This window comes from Chenopodium album, chromosome 16 (assembly GCF_948465745.1).
Source record: "Chenopodium album chromosome 16, dcCheAlbu1.1, whole genome shotgun sequence".
Lineage (NCBI taxonomy): Eukaryota > Viridiplantae > Streptophyta > Magnoliopsida > Caryophyllales > Amaranthaceae > Chenopodium > Chenopodium album.
In genome coordinates, this window is record NC_137849.1 from 29,217,639 (window position 1) to 29,237,833 (window position 20,195).

The window sequence follows — 20,195 nt, forward strand, 5'->3', positions numbered from 1 at the left end:
TTCTTTAAAGTTACTGAATTTTACTGAACTGGACTTATTTTTACTGAAATGAAATTATTTTTACTGAACTAACCTTATTTTTATTCAACTGAAATTATTTTTACCAAACTGAAATTATTTTTATTTAATATTATTCTTTTAAGGTGAAGTGAACAAGGCCTAAGTGAAGAGGCGAGAGAATATGAAAAATATTATTATTAAAATATAATATGAAGGGATCACTAGCAAGAAGAAAAATAGAAAAATATTGTTAAAAGTTTCCAGAAAAATAAATGGAGCAATTATTTAAATATGACCACAAAAGAAAAGTGGAGCAATTAATTAAATAAAAAGGGAGTGTTTTTTTTTTTTGTAAGTATCATACTTTTTCATTCGTATCTATAAGGCCATGTATGTTCTATTCACCTGTAATATTCACTAATAATAATTTATCATCAAATATAAATTAAGTTCTAGCTTAATAAGAAATTCTGGTAAAAATAATGTTTAGCATTAAAATTACGTTCTTAAATATCGGGTTTCGAGAATAGGGAATAAGTTAAAAATTAGAAGATGTTGATACTTACGTTGAAATTACACATTGAGATGAACTTAACAAAATCTCACAGGATCAAAATTTATTTGTTATCTTACTCTATATATCACAAAATTTGGTCAAAATAAAGTTGGTAAAATAGTGTCAAAATAGCATAATGCCTGTGTGATGCACAATTTTATAAATTATAATATTAATTCCATTAGACAAATAGAGTTATTTGATGAATAATAATAAATTCATATGTGTTGTTAAATAAATTATAAATTGCTAAAACAATACAAAAATTAAGGAATCTGAGTAGTATAGTAGTTTATGACATTCATATTTCTTTCATTTTGTCCCCTTCTATTATGATGGTACAAAATTTTGTCAAGGAATCAATTTCACCCGTATTGGCCTCTACTCGATTCTTATTGCAAAAGGTATTAATTTGTGATTCAAAAGACATACAAACAAAATTCAATTAGTTCCAAACTACTATTATATTACTGTGTTGGTTGAATTTCAATGCACAATTCTTTTAGGAATATCAATGTGCATACAATTCAAAATATCGTGATCACTTTTTAAGTCCATGAGATTAGAAGGGAAACTAAACCGATTGTTTAAATTATCTTATTAGGCGTGATTTTCAATTACATATTCTTAATTAACAATGCAAAAGGGTGATCAAAATAAATAAATCATACGACAAAAAAAAAAAATGGAGCAACATTATAATATTGATTATAAGTATCAAAGAATTCAAAATATTCTAATCTAAAATAACAATAAGTAATTAAATAATTAATTACTTACATTGTGCGCACTCCTGTAAATTGTTACATTATGAATAAATCGTTACTAACTTCAATGAAAGTATTAATTAAATAGAAAGAATTAAATTAAAACAAAATAAAATTTAGATTTGTCCAAACTCTCAGAGTTTCAACCTTTCATTACAAGGTTTAGAATAGATTTTCAAGGATTGCAAAAAGGACTTTGAATTGCTTGAAAGAATAATGATTAGGAGTATTAAAAGAGTATATAATAGACTATTTTTACGCAAGAATTGATGTCTGAAGCCTTTAAGAGGTTCGGTATTTAATGGGTAAGTGACAGGAGAAAAATAAAAAAGGTAAAAAAAATCTTTGCGACTTGAAAAAAAGCACCGTGACGTAGTAGTTTGGCAGATTTCACGCATTTTTAAAATTTCCATAACTTTTGATTCGTAACTTGGAATAAGACATAATATATCGTTAGATAGATCTTTGAAGTCTAATTTCCAAAACTATTAGAATTAGGTCAAAATATTTTGTATATTTTAAGATATGTATGTATGACAGTATGAGTGTAAGAGTATCAGTTTAAGTATTTTGCTCATATCTTCTTTGTTTTAAATCGAAATTGAGCTTATGATATATCTTTGGAGAGATTTTTTAAGAACAATTCAACCAAATAAGATTTGAGTTAAAGTTATGGGCTTCGAAAATCATATTTGCTAGGTTTTGAACCGTGGTGACAAAAAGGGAAAATTGAGCTAAGGTCTGTCAATTTTGAATTACTAAAAGGACTTTAATGGATGCTTGGTCTAGTAATGGATTGGATTCGGTTGATTAGAATACAAATGGGTTAGCAGTTCAAGCAATTCTTAATTATGATGCGCAACCTGACCAATTGATGGTAAAATGTCATTCATCACCGAATTCGGGCTGAATAAACACAATTAGGTATCTACGTTACACAACATGTCAGCTAGTGTGCGACACCTGCGTTGAAATATCTCAGAAAAATCCATATTTAATAATTAGCTTGAGTTGTTCTAATTTGGGCTTCTAATTCGTGTTAGTGTATTTTGGGCCTAAGAAATAAGCAAACTTAATTCGATTATGGACATTTTAATTTATTTATTTGGGCTTGAAAGAGTTTTAGATTTCCTTAATTGATTCTCATTCTTGAGTTCATAAAAGTGTTAATGTCAATCTAGCTGGGAAAAGAATTTTTGTCTCATATTATTCTACTATTCATTTAGGTCAAGGAGCTAAGAATAGATATCTTCATTTAACCACCACTTTGTTCAAATCTTATTCCAAGGCAAAACAAAGGCTTGGAATAAGCCCAAAAATTTGAGGTTTGGACTTAGCTTCTCATCACTTAATTTTAGAGTGAGCATTCAGCTTTTTCCCAACCATGTGTGGCTCTTTGTGATGCCATTTGATTTAAGAAAAGTCACTTAGAATAATCACATACAACTTGTTTAGATTCAGTTTTAACATGGAAGGGGGAGGGAAGGAGTAGGGAAGGGAGGGAAGAGAAGGGGAGGGGAAGAGGTACACTTGCATGAGCAAACAGAACCATTAACCAATTTGCTGCAACATTGCACAAACAAAAATATAGTAATTAATTAATGAAAATCAATTGGACTATCAAAGATGGTGAATAATCCATAACCACAACATGTCAACATATTGCAAGTAGCAATTGATAAATCGATTCACACAAAAAGCTTGAGTAAGACATTGCAATTGAGGATTAACTTAAGAATTAGGTTTTTGTAATTACAAAAATTGCAGAATTAGGATGAATTTTCGAAAAATTGCAGCTAATTCGACTGATCTTTTGTTGAGGATAATAGATTCGAGGTTGAATTTCTGGAATTTGTAAAAGAATGGCTGCATTTATGGAATTACATTTTTTGGGAGCATTATTGAGGAAAAGAGCTCTTATTTTTGCTGAGTAGAAATTATTTTAGTGAACTAATTTTTTTTTTTTTTTTTTTTTTGCTGAAATGAAATTATTTTTACTGAACTGAATTTTTTTTCCTTATTCTCTACAATATTTCTTTTTCTAATGTATTTCTTCTTAAAAGTTACTTTTCTTTACTGAACTGAAATTATTTTTTACTAAATTGAACTTTTTTTTTTAACTGAATACTATTTTTTAAGATGAAGTGAACAGGGCCTAAATTTCTAGCAAATCAATCAATACATTTATTCTCAACAATTGAGTACATGATCAAATTGAATTCAGATACATGAATAAATTCATAAGTTTCATAAGTTTTAAGTTCATTGAATCCTAAAATTTTAGTCTTTTAATTCAAAAGTACGGTATTTACAAAAAGTATATTCGCGGTATGGGGAGTAATCCAATTAGATTAAAAAGAGTTATTTATTTATTTATTTATTACTATATTTTTAAATGTAGACATATAATACTCGCATGGAGCAAAGTCTTTGGAAATTTTGTAAACAACTACCAATTAAAGCACGTGTTTTGAAAACAACTACCTATTAAAAAAAATCGAAAGAACTACCACAAAATTTGTAAAAAGTTTAAGTAGCACTAGCACTCTAACAATTTTGGCTAGAATCTCCGACATTTGGGTCTCACTTTTTACCACTTTTAACCTTTATGAAGGGTAATTTAGTGAATTTAGATGGTTATTTTATGAGTAAAGGTAAAAAATGGAACTTATATGCCAAATATTCTAGTTCGAATTATTAGAGTGGTAGAACTACTTAAACTTTTTACAACTTTGTGGTAGTTCTTTTTTTAAAGAAATTTAATAGGTAGTTGTAGACACCTAAAAATGTCTCCTCGAAACCAAACCCAATGATGAACAACCTTTCACTGCCATTATTGGTCGGGTTGAGTATTTAATCTTTAGAGTGATTAAATCCATGTTCAATCCAATACATTTAATAAATCAACCTAATTCATAGCCCATATCCCAAACCATTACTTATTTTTCTCTTTTTGTTTTCACATCACAAAATCGAGCTAATCTGATTTCGTGGCCATATAATTTTGATCCAAATCTTATTTAGTTGGATAAGCCTTGAAATAAGATTTCCACTACTACAAATCCCTTAGTTTCTCGACGCTTTTGCCTCGACGCTGAGCATAAGGCGTCAGCATAAAATTTAAAGTTCCGTTTTTTTTATGACGCTTTTCTAAGACGAAATAGTGTCTGGTTAGTAAAAAGCGTCGAAAATCGTATGCACGTGAGACGTGACTCAATGGAAGTCTGATACTTCAAAAAAAAAAAAAAAAGCAGGGTTATGAATAAAAACACAATAAAAAATTAAAACCTCTCTCTCCCACTCGCCGTCACAGATCTATCTCCCAAAACCTATCTACTGTACTCCGTATCATCCATCATAATCTTCAGTTCTCAATCAATCTCATCTCTTAATAACGAAGTGCCAAGATCTCAACTTTAAGCCCTTGTAATTTTAGAGATTTTGGCTTAAAGTTGTGGAAAAATTGTTCCTCGTTATTTTTCTCCATACCTGGTAAATTTCCTTGCTTTTATGCAGTTTTATTGTTCAAATTAGGTTTTCATATTGATTTATTGTTGTGAAATTGTCTTGAATTATTAGTTATTGTATATTGGGTCATTATTAGTATTAAATCAAGGGCTTGATCCAATTGTTGTGTTGGTGTCGATTTTTCTATGTTCCGCTCTGCCGCCACCCTCACCTCTCGCACTCGCTGCAACATCAACGCCACCACATGTGCCGTAAGTCCTCTTACCTATTGTCGATTGTTTCTACCATGGTTAAGTGATAATGGAGAATTACTTGCTAAGTTTTTTACAATTGTTTTTGTTTTGGTTGATTGATAATGGAGGATTACTTGATTTTAATTGTTTTCTGTTTAGATGAATTGGTAATGGAGGATTTTTTGATTTCAATTATTTCTGTCTTGGTTAATTGATAATGGAGGATGATTTTAGCTTCAGTTATACAATAAAAACTTAATAGTATAATTCTTATGGTAAATATGTACTCCGTATTACGGGTAACAACATATGAATGGATCTCAACTCTACAGGATTCGAATGCCGAAAATGGAGGTAGTATTAAGTTAGATTTTTTAAATTAATATTTTTTATTTAGTTGAGTTGAGATATGGAGGTTTGCTACTGTAATATTGATAATAGTCAAATTAAATAAGATAAACTGTAACTTAAATTGGGAAAGAAAGAGTTTATATGGTAGCATTTTCCTGATGATTCCACCTTTTTTTCCTTCCTTATACGCAAACCTTTCAATTTGTTGATATTCTTCTGAATTACTTTTATGATTTTTGATGAGTTATGAGGCTTATATTCTTAGCAGGAAGTGAATTGTGATTGAATTGGGTAAATGATTAAGTTGGGTAAATGATTGTTTGGCTTCTTGAATGTCCAACTAAAATTTACCTGGGGTGGGACTTGGGTGGTAAGTGAGTAAATCAAGTGGTAGTGCTACTATGTCTTGATTCTTATATGTCATCTTAGCTTTGTGTGCTTAGAGATGGTTGTAATTTGTTGCTTTTTGTAGAATTGATTGTTAGCAACTGTGTTTCGTGTAGGGACATTTGCTTTGAGAAAGAAAATTGAAGATACTGTTCTTCGTGGTGAGATGCTGGCACCAACAGTGCTTCAGCTTGAAGAAGAGATGTCAGTCTGGAGAGATGAGAAAATGCGTGCTTACAACTACTGGGATGATCCTGTATAATCTAATGAAATGCTTGCCAAATTAACTGATCGTGCCAAAGTTGTTATACTCTCAAAGACCTTGCATATAAGGTGATGCTTAATTTGTACTTTCTTCTATTTGATAAGAGAATGATCTGTGTTTTTGTTTACTGGAGGTTCTTATCTGGACCTTGGCCACTTTCACTTCTTCATCAATTTTGTGATTGAATTGTTTTCCTCATGCATTTCCAAGTTGTGTAAAAGAGTTCTTCATGATATAGCTTAAACATGTATACATGTGTATTGCTATGATTTGGGCAAATATATTACGTTGGACTGGTTAAGAATTGCAGAAAATGGTTTAGTGGTCTGGCGCTGCTTGTTGGCATATTTGCAGAACTATAAAGTTATGTAGTTACTAAAATGGTTAAGTTTAATGTCACACTGTGATTTCAGTTGCAATCACCAGCATAATGACTTTGGTTCCCTCCCTGAATTGTTTGTACTGAACCAAGTGGTGAAAGAACTTGAAATAATATCTTTGTGAAAATGATGGCAGATTTACCTGATTTAGTAAGTTGGCTGATTGATATTTTTAGTTAGTATGATACTATCTTGTTGTTCCCATCTCAGTTATAATTTTATACCTGGAACATGATCTCGTGATTTCCTATTCACGTATATTTGCTGGATTGACTTGACCACTATGCGTCACTCATCTACTTGATTTGTCTTGTGTATTCAGATTGAAGATGCAAAACTTATAAAGGAGCTGGCAGAAACAGATGTTGTAAATTATGGACTCATAAAGCAAGCGTATAATGCATCAGTTGATATTAGCAAGTTCTTAGATCAATATGAGATGTCCAAGCTTTTGAAAGGGCCATATGTGAAAGGTGTTTTCTGGTTTCTCTCAAGTTCTACTCTTATATTATGTCTACTATTTGTTGTAGGGAAATTGTGATTGACATTATGCATATCCTAGCTCGAGTCTTGAGATTTGTGAAGGGTGAAGGACCATATTGCAGCTTAAGAGTTCCTTTCGTACGATAATCAGCTTATTTCTTTCATTGCTCTCAAAAAATGTTTCAAGGTATGAACTAGTTACGATTGCCACGCTAGCTTGGGCCTCTTGGCACTGCAGGAATATTTCCACCTTTGAGCAGAATTCATTTAATGACGTTGAGGTTGCTAGGGGGTTCGTGAATATGGTGCGTGAAAGTAATGAGTATGCTGGAAGGGTTGCTAGCAGACCCAACCAAATCTGTCCACCAGTCAGTTCGTGGAGCTGCCCAAGTCAGGGAAGGGTCAAGGTAAATTGTGATGCCCATTTGGGTGTTAAAACCGGCTTGGGGTCTGTGATCAGAAATGATAAGAGACTGTTGTTGCTGCTGTAGTGAGGCAGGAGGTTACTGGGTGGGATGTAAGGTGTGCGGAAGCTGCTGCCTATCAATATGGTCTGCTTGTGGCAAAGAGGTTGGGATACTCTGATGTTCAGCTTGAAAGTGATGCCTTGAATGTGGTGAATGCTGTCCGAAACAATGCCAAAGGATTTTCCCTTATGTTTCTCCTATATGATAATATTTGTAGGCTTTCTTCCAGTTTTAGTTTGTTTTTAATTTCTCATGTAAAGCGGTCGGGCAATACTCTAGCTCATAATGTCGCTACATGGGAGACTAGAGGTTGTGACGAATTTGTATCTTTGGGTCCTTTTCCTCAAAGTTTATTGACTTTGGCGGAAATTGATCTTCTTTAATATATTTTTCCCGCTGCTTTCCCTAAAAAAAAATATGCGACGTTTTATTTTTATTTTTATTAATTGTGTTGATGTTTTCCTTAATAAATTTGGTAATTAACTACGTACTCTTATTATTGTTGGTTATTGTTTTTTTTTTTAATCTAGTTATATAGAATATTTGTTTATTTTAATTTTAATGTTATTAATTTAATTTATGATAAATTTAAATAACTATAATGTATGTATGATGGTAATAATTTAATAAAAGGAAAAAAAAAATCTTTTTTAAAAAAATTCTAGACGCTTTTTAATGTCTACATATTTTGCACATTTTCAAATTTCAAGAGTTTCCCGCCATACAATAGGCTGACATGAATAAACGCAAGACAACAAAAAGTGTCGCTAAATTTGAGTATGTGGACATGTAAAAGCGTCGCTAAAAAACTACACAAATTTGGGATAATGCGCAAAATAAATATTTTCCAACACTTCGTACATAAGTTAGGATACATAAAAGCGTCGATATTCTTAACGCTTTTTTTGTGTCCCTTAAAATTCTCGACTCACGTATTCTCGACGCTTTTTAGCAGCGTCGAGAAATATTTTTGCGACGCTTTTTAGCGTCGAAATAACGTCTAAAAAGCGTCCAAAAAACACGCTTTTTGTATTAGTGTTCCAACGGTATATCATAAGCCCAATTCCAATTTAAAACGAAGAACATATGAGAAAAACACTAAACTCGGCCCAAAACCGATACCCTTTCACTAAAACGGCCATATCATAAAATATACAAATAATTTTGACATGATTTTAATTGGGTTAGAAAGTAGACTTGATAATCTTTCCAACAATATATTATATGCCTTATTTCAAGTTACGGATCAAAATTTATCATTGTTTTAAAAACACGTAAAAGAATTAAAATTATCGTGCAACAGCTGAATCATCGCGTCACAGTACAAGCTACCGTGACACGGTATTCTTCACCGTGTCACGGTGCTTTCTCGTGTCTATTCCGCGTTTTTATTCACGTGCTAAAATGAATTTGGACGCATTTTTGGCTGAATTGTACACAGGGACATGGTGTATTATACCGTGCCACGGTGGACAGCACCGTGTCACAGTGCCCAATACCGTGTCACGATGCCCAATTAGGGTTTTTTCGTGGCTCTTATGTCTTCTAGGGTTTTGTGGAATCCCCTGTTCATTTCGTCTATAAATACCCCCCTCATTTCTGTAGTTCGGGGCACCAAAAATCATTCTCTTTCTCCCTACACCAAAAATCATTCTCTTTCTCCCTACACTAAAAATCATTGTAATACCTCATATGTTTTAAACCCGTTTACTAATTATTAAATATGGATTTTTCTAAGATATTTCAAATAGTATGTTATTATTATACAAATCGTTTATTTAAGTCATTATATACAAATGATAATTTTATAATTACGTTTTATAATTAGTTTGATTATATTAGTCAAGTTAAAATTATCGTGCCCAAAAAATCCGGATTCAAACCTTAAGCCTTTGTTCCCGAGCCAAATATTTTGTTCCCGAGTCATACTACAAAGTGCCAAAAATATTTAATATCCTCCTTGCTAACGTCAACTCTAAACTTCCACACAACCCCCTTATACACCAATCATCTTTATTTTCGTTCCAAACTTGAGCAGTCTTGGAAAACAAACTCTGATCAAAGTCCATCCATGGTCCGATTCGGCTGAAATTTTGACAGCTTGTTCGAGACATCCCAATCTTCAATTTCAATGGTGTGATCGTTGTTTGATTCTATAGTTCAAAAGTTATGGTTGCCGAACAGAAGCTCATTTTCTTGCTTCTAAAACCTTTTCATGTCGGAAAAAATGGAACCAAGGTTCCCACTTGCTCTTGGATTAATGGAGACAGCTGAAATAGTGCCTAATTGAGGCTATAAATATCCATGAAAATCAGTCACATTTCCCACATTCATCCTCCCCAAACTACCCTCTTCACCCTCCATCTTCTCTTTTGTTCTTCTTCCTTTGTTTCCTCTTTCTTCCTCTTTGGTCGTGAACACCATGACCAACACCACTCCAACCACCTTGCTGATGCCCTCCTACCGTTTCCGTCGTTGCCACCCATAGGTAGTACCTCCACCTTCCTCCCTTGCTTGATTATCTAAGCTTCCAACTTTACTTTGATACTACATTATTGTTGTTGTTGTTGTTGTTCCTCTTCATTTTGGGTCATATTAATACTACTACTACTGCACACTACTAATACTACTTAGATACTAATGGTAATCTATTATTATGAAGCATTGTTATTATCACCTTAACTATCTTGATTAAATTGTATCAATCTACCACACTATACATAATACTACAACTACTACTACTAAAATAAGTACTACTACTGTTCATGTTGTTATTAGTGTTATAATCATTATTTTGATGATGTTTTACTATTGCTACTACTAATCTACGTACTACTCATTATCATTATTATCATTATTATTATTATTATTATTATTAATAATATTATTATTATTATTAGTATTAGTATTATTATTATTATTATTATTGTTGTTGTTGTTGTTGTTGTTGTTGTTGTCGTCGTCGTCGTTAATAATATGACTAACTCTCTTAATATTAAAAAGGTTTCTTGAACTTTGAAAGTATAAGTATTACAAGAGTTAAACTAATTGATCGTGCACAACTAAGTCAAGGGTCTACATTTTATGTACTCGTGTTTATGGGTTGAAGAGTTGTTGATTAGGACCTTGTGTTTATTGTAGTAGGGATTTCAAGTTCGTAATTAGGAACTTCGTGCTTGCTGCAAGGATCAAGGTACGTACACGTGGCTAGATCTAATATAAAGTGACTTTTATATGCAACATGATTTACATATTAAGAGATTTCAAACCATGTTTTGATTGTGAAATACATTTCGGTGAACCATGTTTTAACTGTTTTGATCTTAAATAGTTGACTATAAACTTGTATGGATATTCAAGATGTTTAAACAGGAAGTTTTATTGTTTAAATTATTCCGAGTATGGGATATTGGAAGTTTATTTATCAGGTTTTATTCCTTGGATCTTTGGATTTTTAACTCCAACTATGCGGAGTAAGTTGAAGACTATGGACTTTGTATGACCTAGTCTTTCCCCTTGATAGCACTACGTAAAGGAGTTACTAGTTTAGGGGGTGTGCACACTTAGATGGGAAAATGATTTATGAAAATATGGATTGATCCATCCTATTCGGAATTATCTTTGGAAAGTTGGTTATTTCGGAAATTGGTTCTTTTGACAAGTTTTATATATGAATTTCTATTCATGAATGGTTTGGATAAATTATGATTTATTAAAGTCAAATCTCTTCGAAAGCATGTTTAATTAATTAAATTGATTTTACATGTCTAGCATTTGTATGTACTTAGCATTTTGGCTAATACGTATTTCTCTTTTGTTTTGGATTGGCCCTACTTATCATTAATGATGAGTAGATAGGTGATGGCGAACAGACGACGTGAATTATATGCTGCATTGGGAACGATGGGCGGTGATCACCTAGTTTAATTTAGTAAACACAGTATCAGTGTTTTAGTTGCTCCAAAAGTGTTCAAAACTATTACTACTATTATTATTAATAAAAGATAAGTACTATTTTCCGCTGCAAAACTCTGTTAAGCCTTACGTAATCACGTGGCAGTAATACTCCCAAATTACTCCCTAAAGTTGGATTATTATTGTTAATATTAGAGAGTAATTTCGGGGTGTTACAAAGTGGTATCTTCTCCCTCTTTAGCCTAAACACTAACCTCCCTATTCTCTCACAATACTTCCCCTAGGCACTTCAAGGAGTCCATACTTGATCCGAGGTTTTGTCCTTATACTAAGGCGTGAAAGGTAGAATTAACTGAGGGTTTGGACCAAATCAACTCTACTTTTAATTTAATTTAATTTCAAATTTGATTTATATTTTTATTGAAGTTACTAACAATTTATTCATGATGTAGCAATTTAAAGGAGCACGGAAAATGTTAGTAATTAATTAATTTAATTACTTATTTTATTTTAATATTGCTAGTATCATGATAAGGTCTATTATTATTTGATTTGACTAATGTTATTATTGTTAAATTGCTTTCAATATTAATGTTGATTCTATTGTTTATTGTTGATCACTATATTTCGTGTTTAAAGGGAATATGTAATTGAATATCACGCCTAATAAGATAATTTGGACGACCGGTTTAGCTTCCTTTTTAATCTTGTTATTTAATCAAAGTGATCACAATATTTTAGAATTATGTATGCATTAATATTCAACCAATTTAGCATAATTATAGTTTGGAGAAAATTGAATATTTGTTTGTATGCCTTTGAGATCGCAGGAATTACTTTTCACTATAAGAATCGAGTAAAGGCCAATACGGGCGAATGTGACTCCATGACTCACTCCGTACCATCATCCCCGATCCTCATTTCGTGGTTCCGAACGATATGGAGTTAGTAATCTCATGGATTATGAATGGGGTGTAACCTTCACGGGTTAATCGTTGTCCCTTTATCGTGGTTGCCTTTTATGATCCGTAAACGGTTTATAAATTTCTTAAAAAATTGTTGGCGGCTCCCTACTTTCCTTGTCCCTAATCGTATATGTCAACTCCCACTTCCTAAGAGTGCCAAGCATATTCACCACATGCTAACACAGGCGCACTTCGAACGACGCTACAGTAGTTGTTTTCAAAACATGCGCTTTAATTGGTAGTTCTTGACAAAATTTCCAAAGTCTTTTAACTTTGAACAAGCAGCTGGTTTTTCTCTCTTAATTTAGAGTTCTTCTCTCACGATCAGTGAGTTTCTAGGTTTCTTCATTAGTATTAGCCAAACACACACATCATTCTGGTAGAAGATCCAAACATGTCGTCAAATGCTTAAAACCTTATCAAAAAAATTTATAAACTTAACCAATCCTAAACCAAGTTCAGGGCAAGTCGAGGATCAAGCCACGAGGAATGGAGAAAATATCATTATAGTCTATACATCAAGCTGTTTCGAAGAGTATATGAATGAATAGTTGAGTAAGCTAAACAAACTAAGAAAATATTATGTCAAAAATCAATATCACAAGCACTAGGGATTTAGGATCCACATACAATCATGATAATCTTGCTAATTGGAGGGGAATTTGATAAATCAGACGTTGCAAAGGAAAATAGAAATTGCAATCAATAGATTTCAAAGGGCTATCTCGCTCCTAGTATTAAAACTAAGGTTCACTATGAGTGACTAACAAGAAGAATCACAAATCAAATTCAATCAATAAATATAATCCCTAAATCAATTGTTCGTGTCATTAGAGATCACAATGCAATCTAGCTTGAAAGTCAAGGATAGCTACACCTTCACAATTCAAACACATGCAAAATTTTATCAACCAATTTAATCAACATTAAATCAATCAAAATCCACTAATTAGCTATGATCTATCATTCATGCATGCTTCACCATTTCCCTAGCAAGGTATCTACTCACTAGACATGGTGAAAATGAAGAACAAACTAAACTAATCATCAAAATCGTCATCATCATTGCAAACTAAATATTAAGAATCAAATCAATAAATAAACTTGAAATTGCAAAAATTTATCAAAATGCAAAAGATTGAATTAAGAAGAAGAAGATTCTTACAAACTTTGATCAAATCAAAGGAAATGTGCTTGCATTCAAAGTAGAAGGAAATCGAATGTAGAAATCATCCAATTCTCTCACGTTTCTCTCTCTAAAACTTTTTTTTAGAATTTGTTCCAAAAACCTTTTTTTCTAAAAGTAGAAGGAAAACCTATATATAGTTAAACTAACTAAGGAGAAATAACTTGGGCGTCCAAAATAAACCCGTAAAGGCGCGCCCTCACTCCAAAATGCGCGGCCGTGAAGAAAAGGGTACAAAAATGGAAACCCAGATGACGCGCCCGCGCCATTGATGAGGGGAGAAAATAGATTGTTGACTAATCCTCCCTAAGTCAAACTAAATTTATAAATACTTAACAAACCTAAATACAAGTATAGAGGTAAGTCAAGGGTCGAACCCAAAGGAACGGTTATGTTCAAGCATTTTCAATTTGGGCGCCTAAGCTAGGTCGAAGCCAAGAGTAAAGAGGTAACACTAACAACTACTAAAACAAACAACCAAAAAAATAAAGCACTAGGAATGGGGATCAACAAGTAATCATGACAATTGCAACAACTTGGGAAGAACATGCCAATCAAAGGTTGTGAAAACTAATGATAAGAGCTATGAATTGGAATCAAAGAGCAATCTCCTAATCGTTAAGCTATATGTCTCTACGAATAACAAACTAAGAGAATCACAATCCAAACCAATCAATAATTGCAATTCCTAAATCAATTGGTCGTGTCATTAGCAATCACAATGCAATCTAGCATAATTCTCGGGCCTAATTGAATTACACACATGCAAACTTAAATTAATCACTTTAATCTCAACAATCAATAAACACAATTCCCAAATTAATCACAATCAATCAATCATACAAGTTTCCGCCAATTCCTAGCCAAACAACTACTCAAGAATCATCATCTATCAACAAAAAACTAAAGAAATCAAGAATCAACAAAATATGAAGAACAATTACACCAATCAAGATCAAACATCAAAATCAAACCAAAAAAAGATGAAATTAAACAAAGCAATAAAATGAGATAGAATTAGAAATCCTCATTGATTGATTACGGAGATCTTCAATACAATTGTCACCTTGAATCTTCAATCTCTCAAATCGCCAATGAAATCTCTCACTTTCTCTCTCTAAATCTACTCCTAAAACTAACCCTAAAACTAGAGAGAGAAACTCTCAACTAAGCTAAAATTATGATCAAAATTATGTCTAAAACTTCTTCTAAAAATTGACTGAAAAAGGGTATTTATAAGAGGTGCGGAAACTAAATCGAGCGAAGCTGGAAAACAGGGAGGAGCGCCCGCGTGGGCAGAGGCGCGTGTGCGCGCACAGGGGCTGCGTACCCGCGAGCGTGGGCTGCGCGCCCGTGAGGGTGGATTGCGCGCCCTTGCTCTTCTGGGTTTCTTCCGAATTTCTCGCCGCTTCGTGCATTTGCAATTGGGGTCTTCAAGTGCACGCATATGATGATGATAGACACTAAGCATGGAGGATTCAAATGAACTCTACGGTGGGTTCAACACCGCCTTTCATGAGAGCACGGCTTGAGAGCGCAAGAGCTAGAATTTGGAGCATCCACTTCCTTGCATCTTGATCTTTCCCAATGCTATGAGCTTACTCCAAAAGCATCTTCTAACTTAGAAAACCACCAATACCGAGACTCGAACCTCGTTTAATACCTACAACCACGAAAAGAGAAGAAATAAAGGAGAAAACACAAGAAAAACCATAAAAACACAAAACAAGAGAGAAAAGGGAAATAAAGAGAAAATGCATAAAACTAAGCATTTATTATGAAAGAAAGTTATGAAAAGAAGGTAAAAACAACCTAAATACTTATCAAATGAGTGTCATATATGACACTCATCAAATTCCCCCAAGCTTAACTTTTTCTCGTCCTCGAGCAAAACCAAAACAAGTAAGGGAAAAATAATGAGCTTATTCAAACAAGCAAAAGAAGATGAGAAGAGACAAGAATATACACTAGCTCACTTTCATCGGAATCACTGTCAATTTTAGCAACAAAAGACAAGCCATTTAAACCCCTAGATAGCCCTAGAGGACGAGTGATGATCTCGTAAGGGTTTCCTAAGAGATTAACCCATAACTCTCACAAACCAAACAAACAAGGCAAAGCATGAAAAAGAAGCAAAAAGAAAAGAAAAGAAAAGAAAACAAATGTTCATGAGTGGACTTTTGCAAATGAACAAGCACAAATGGATGCAATTCTTCATAAACAAGTAAGGAAGTGCACGTTTCAAGATATCCAAGGTTGATTCAAACATAAAATATGCTAAGCATAGAGAACTAATGAAACACCATTCACCTTCATCTCAAAACATTTTACCGCAATCCCCCAATTAGCTTCAAATCCTCCTCTAGCGAATATCTTAATGATTCCTCGAAGGAACCAAAAAAAGAAAAAGATTTAAGGCTACTCGACATCTCGACTATTGCACACCGTTCTATAGGCTTGACTCACATATCCCTCCACCGACTTGTGACTCAACCAAAAAGGTCAAAAGGTCTTGAAAAGGATTGTAATGTAAGGGCGAAGAGGGTGAAGGTAGGCTAAAATTTAAAGTTTGGTGGTATACCTATATTGTGAAGCAAAGATTGTCCAAATCTTAACACCAAAACAAAGTAATCACCAAACAAAAACACCAACACCCCCAAGCTTATTCAAAGCCAAAATCACAAACATATAAACAAAAAGCGTAAGAACGCTTCCCCCCAACCTTGAACAAAGCATTGTCCTCAATGCTTAAAATAGGGAGAAACACACTTACATCAAAGTATTTTTGAACTTTTTCATTTTTCACATTTTTTCACTTTTGCCAAAGCATATGAATTTGCTTTGCTTTTCTCATTTTTTTCAGTTTTTCACTTTTCACTTTATTTCATTGTCCTCGCCTCTTTTAACTATGGATGACTTTTTCAACTTGGCATTTTCCTTTTATTCACAAGATATTTACTACACAAAATTGCTTACATTAAAAGAACCAAACAATCATTCTCATCCACCAAAACATCAACAATAGAGACCAAATGCTTCACAAAAACCAATGATGCAAACAAGAATGAAATAAAAGGCTCAAAGCTAAAGATGTGGCTTGAAAAAAAAGGGTATAAGGCTCAAATGGTTAGCAAGAAAGAAAATGTAAACCCAAAACAAAGAAAAGAAAACTATCCTAGAAAAGTAAAAATTACCACCCCGAAAAAATGCATTTGTCCTTCCTAAATGGCTCGGTCGCAATCTCAGGAGATGAGAGCATTATAGATAAAGCGTACAATAGTCAAGGATCCATGTGCCGCTCAAGCAAAATATGTAGAAGGCTTGAAAAGAATGAAACCTCACATGGTTGTAGCAATAACTCACTATTAGTTTCAAATTCACAAAAAGGGAGCAATTTCAAATTTTCAAAAACAATTAGAATCCGGCTTCAAGGTCCCAAAAGTTATAAAGACACTACCTTAGCATACTCTATCCTAGAGTCAACTAAAGATACTCTCAAACCATGCACACCATTACCATTTAAGAAGAAAAACATTCAACTATACAAGTCCAAAAGTATTATGTCCAAAGTATGAACAAAACAAAACACAATGCAAATTTGCCTTGATAGAAACAAAAATCTTTTTGGAGTTTTTCAAAATAAAGAGCATGGAAATGCATATTCAATCGTGCATGGCATATATGAATCAACATCCCACTAAACATGATAGAATACCCTCCCCCAAGATTGAATGAGACAACATGCTCAAACATAAATCAAAGAATCCATGGGAGGGGAAAAGAAAGAAATCAAACCAACAATACCAACATATGTCCAACAAGTCACCAACCATTAGAGGAGGAGCAAGGAAAGATATTACCTGATTAAGGTGGGTGTAACTACCCGTAAATGACCCAATTAAACCTTTCAAAACTACTTTCCTCTAGAATTGAATCTCGCCTTCCATATCCCTGCTAATGTGGAGTCATACTTCCTTGAATCTTGATTCAAACCAATGCACCAAAGTATAGCAAGTTATGTACCTAACAAAAGGCACACAAACACTTCCATGAGAGAAAATCTATTCTAAAAAGAAAAGAAAATGAAAGTAATAAAACACGGGTTACTTCTCGAGAAAGGCTTGCTTAAGGTCCAAGCTTGACCACTCTAGTAAATAATATTGCAACGAACGCAAGAGCTTGTCAAATGCACTACTACACATTTCGTAAGATAGAAGGTAGGCAAATGGCGGGAAGATGATGTGCAACAAGCTTAGTGCACACCCAAGAAAAGGAAGAAAAATCAGAAGCAAATTCAACAAAATAAGAAGAAGAAGAAGAAGAAGAAGAAGAAGAAGAAGAAGAAGAAGAAGAAGAAGAAGAAGAAGAAGAAGAAGAAGGAGAAGGTAAAAAGAAGAAGAAAAAGAAAATGAAAAATAAGGCAAACTCTCCTCAAAATATTTTTGGGTGGCAAAATCACCCTTTTCCTCAAAAGAAGATGAATGAGGGACATGTAAATCATCATAGACAAGAGGGTCCCCAATAGGCTTATGGACAAAAGAAGGAAGGGATATAGGAGTATAAAGGATATGGTTAAATTTCCTTGTAAAAGGGATATGAGAAAAGGGGATAGGGGCAATGGTCTCACAAATGAAATCTTTTTCACCACTATGCCTCAAATCACCAATAAGGGCATGGAAATCAATCATGGAATCCTCAAAAGAAGAACACTCATAATCTCCATCTCCTTCAAACATCCAACTTTCAAGAGGAACTACATAATCCCCTACATCACAACAATGAACAACAACTCCCTCAACATCCTTAAAGCCCAAAGTCTTAAAACCATGCATGAATGGATGCAAATTCATTTCAAACTCATCTCTCTTCCATGAAGCATCCTCAATGAACTCATTCAAAAGGCTATGGGTTTTTATTTGACTCTCAAAGAACTTATTGGACATAACCTCAAACGATTCTAAATACTCATGGATAGAAAAATCACAATCATGCACTCGAGACTTATCAAGATGGGAGAAGGGGTTGGGATTTTCAAATTCAACACTCTCTTCATTCTCAACTCCTTCACCATTACATAAATGCTCTTTAATGGGATCCTCACACTCCCTTGGTTGCTCAAAATCACCATCATCATCCTCAACACACACATTAGATTGGAATTTTTCACAAACAAACATCAAAGATGACAACTGATTTTCCAACTCTTCTTTTCTTTTCAATTCTTCATTAAAAAGATCCTCACGCTCTTTAATCATCTCCAATTGGTTCCTTAAAATTTCCATCATTTGTCTCTCCAAGGGCCTAAGCTTAGGATTCATCTCCAACTCCCTCAAAGATTCATTAATTTGGCTATATGGAATTAGAGACTCACCATAAGAGTTTGGAGGATGAAATGCTGAAGAGGTTTAAGGATCAAGAGTAAAAGAAGAGTCACAACCAGGGGTAGGATCATCAACATTATAAAAATGAGCATTTTCATCAAATTGGGGGAAAGGGGAACAATCAAACATATGAGATTCATTATTGAGGGAACAAAGCACATCACAAGAAGGCATGGTAAATAATGAAGAATATTGAAACAAACCATTAGCATCAACTTTAGCATGCACCTCATCATTATGAACAAAAGAGGAAGTAGAGTTGGAAACATTTGTTCTAGGTTCAATCATGGGATCATTTGACAATTCATGGGAATTCATGCTAATATTAGAAGAATCGAGACATTGCACATCAATATTAGAATCATGATTACCCTTATTATAGATATCCCAAGCGAACCAAACATAAAAATCCCAAGCATTATCAATTGACAATGCTCTAAATTCACCATTATACATGCTTTCAAATATGTCCCTAGTTTGCTCATTCAAACCAAAATAACAAATTTCACAAGCCTCCCAAAGATTACAACAATTATAATCAAGATATCTCTTAAGTCTATTGAAATATTCACAAAAAGGCTCATTGTCATATCGAGGAAACGAGAGACATGCCATTTTTTTTTTCAAACCAAGCAAAAATCAAAAAAAAAGAAAAGTATATACATAGACCTAGACTCAAGCAATCAAAAACACTCAAACATAGATGCCGCTACCCGACAACGACACCATTTTGCCGAGGGGAAAAACTAGGTCATTGACTAATCCTCCCTAAGTCAAACTAAATTTATAAACACTTAACAAACCTAAATACAAGTATAGAGGTAAATCAAGGGTCGAACCCAAAGGAACGGTTATGTTCAAGCACTTTTAATTTGGGTGCCTAAGATAGGTCGAAGCCAAGAGTAAAGAGGTAACACTAACAACTACTAAAACAAACAATCAAACAAATAAAGCACTAGGAATGGGGATCAACAAGTAATTATGACAATTGCAACAACTTGGGAAGAACATGCCAATCAAAGGTTGTGAAAACTAATGATAAAAGCTATGAATTGGAATCAAAGAGCAATCTCCTAATCATTAAGCTATATGTCTCTACGAATAACAAACTAAGAGAATCACAATCCAAACTAATCGATAATTGCAATTCCTAAATCATTAGCAATCACAATGCAATCTAGCATAATTCTCAAGGCCTAATTGAATTACACACATGCAAACTTACATTAATCATTTTAATCTCAACAATCAATCAACACAGTTCCCAAATTAATCACAATCAATCAATCATACAAGTTTCCCCCAATTCCTAGCCAAACAACTAATCAAGAATCATCATCTATCAACAAACAACTAAAGAAATCAAGAATCAAAAAAATATGAAGAAAAAT

The 20,195-nt window shown here is 33.4% G+C and overlaps 1 long non-coding RNA gene and 1 pseudogene across 1 annotated transcript; one reads left to right on the forward strand and one right to left on the reverse strand.

The window, feature by feature from the left end:
* Window positions 1–2,212, reverse strand: part of LOC145585084 (laccase-10-like) — a 159,348-nt pseudogene extending 157,136 nt beyond the window's left edge.
* Window positions 2,213–4,613: 2,401 nt separating this feature from the next.
* Window positions 4,614–8,014, forward strand: LOC145585085 (uncharacterized). The gene is made up of 3 exons (XR_014100549.1): window positions 4,614–5,042; window positions 5,879–6,095; window positions 6,730–8,014. It is a non-coding gene; the product is annotated as an uncharacterized LOC145585085 (long non-coding RNA).
* The last annotated feature ends 12,181 nt before the right edge of the window (window positions 8,015–20,195 follow it).